The sequence below is a fragment of the Oryzias melastigma genome, linkage group LG6 (genome assembly GCF_002922805.2).
Source record: "Oryzias melastigma strain HK-1 linkage group LG6, ASM292280v2, whole genome shotgun sequence".
Lineage (NCBI taxonomy): Eukaryota > Metazoa > Chordata > Actinopteri > Beloniformes > Adrianichthyidae > Oryzias > Oryzias melastigma.
Genome location: NC_050517.1, coordinates 13,195,394 through 13,197,071, shown reverse-complemented (window position 1 = coordinate 13,197,071; position 1,678 = coordinate 13,195,394). Strand labels below are relative to the sequence as shown.

General features: G+C 33.4%; 1 protein-coding gene across 1 annotated transcript in view; it reads right to left on the bottom strand.

Moving 5' to 3' along the window:
- The window catches only part of tubgcp6 (tubulin, gamma complex associated protein 6), a gene marked incomplete in the record, with an annotated part of 39,130 nt that extends 38,087 nt beyond the window's left edge, over positions 1-1,043 (bottom strand). Inside the window, 1 exon segment of the mRNA XM_024280711.2 lies at positions 760-1,043.
- Between the last annotated feature and the right edge of the window lie 635 nt (positions 1,044-1,678).

Sequence of the window (1,678 nt, the reverse complement as noted above, 5' to 3'; positions counted from 1 at the left end):
CAAGCTGAAATGCTTACTGATAAGAAAGTATTACCAAAAGTAATAGTAGATACATGAGAACTGGCTTTGGGACATTTTTAAATAAAAACTGGTATTTTTTCTCTCATCATCATAAAGTTTCCATTTAAACTCTTATGCTTAATTTCTGACCATATTTAATTATTTTAATATTGTGTAGAAAGGCTAAACTTTCCCATTTGTTCGTTTGTTTTTAAATTATTCTTTATCATACCTATTTAAAACGAAGCTCCTAAAGTACGGGAGCCTTAAAGGGACATTTAAGTAAATCAAAAATAAAATAAACAGCTTAAAAAAAGTAATTTGTCTTTTTATATGAGAATATTGTATTTTTAATTCTACTTATGTGTCTGCATAACTGTCTTTTATAAAATGTGGTTTATGTGTCACTGTATCGCCGCGCTTGATGTCTGCATATATAGAAATATATTCACAAGAGCAACGTTGTACATTTCAGTAAGTTGTTTTGCTTAAGAAGTCACAGTTTAATCCAAAATGTAGCACTTAGTTCATTTTTGTCTTATGTTTTACTAGCATTTCTGGTTGTCAACAACGCACAAACCAACTCACTCCATGACAGGCAACGGTAACAACAATTAGCATTGTTAGCTACTATTTAGCATCATGAATGAAAATACTTTCTTCTTTCTTCATATCACTAATTTGGTGAATACTCAACTATACAAGTACATAGTTGTATAAATGTAAAATACACACGTTTCGTTATCAGTTGACTCACCTAGAAGCTCGAGTGCTTCATGCAGCCCATCCAGCAGCATGCTAATGTTTGTTTTTAGCAACCCCTGAGTGGCTTTCCTTGATGGTTCCGTTTGGGCAGAGAATACATCACTCCAAAGAAAAATTAAAACGTAGCCTAAACGACTTTTTTTACTATGTTGGTTCCTCTTCTTTCAGCATGCATGAATATATGTATATGCCGTGACAATTTAAACTAAGCTAGCTCACTCATTCATCTTCGATAATCTGCCGCGGATACAAGAACCTTCCCTCTTCCTGCTTATGGGTATGCTCGTTTTGACTCTATTCTAAGGTGGCTGATGAAACAGCCAGCGACTTCAGAGAAAATTTGCTTGCTCAGATTGAAAGAAACCTTAAAATAGATAATCTTTAAATAATTTATAGCATAGCTAATATTGTTTAGTTTGTGTAACGTGTATGGTTTCAACTTTTTCCATATTTATTTAGTGTTTAGACGCCGTCTTCGTGAGGTGCCTGCGGTGCGTGCCGATGTTGTAATGAGGTGGACCCTCTTTCAATGAAGTTTCAGAAAGCAATCCAATTGGTCAATTTTAACGTCAATCAAAATACACAAACCTCATTGGCGTTTAAGGTGAAAAGTTTCACAGCGTTGGTGCTGATTCGGCGCGTTTTTTGACTGTTCCACACACAGCGATGTTAAAACGTTTCACATTTGGAAAACTAGATGGTAAGTTTAAGTTTTTAATTCTAATTTGAACATCCAGAAAGCCTCACACCTGGCAAAAATAAGTAAATAAAACAATAAACATTCCGTTATTTAAATACATTTTTGTCTTCCTGTAGAATGAAACGTTTTTATTTATTTTTTACACGTTTAAAGTTAATTATTGATGGCAAAAAATTCAGCTAATTTTAAAATAGTTTTTTTATTCCACTTACA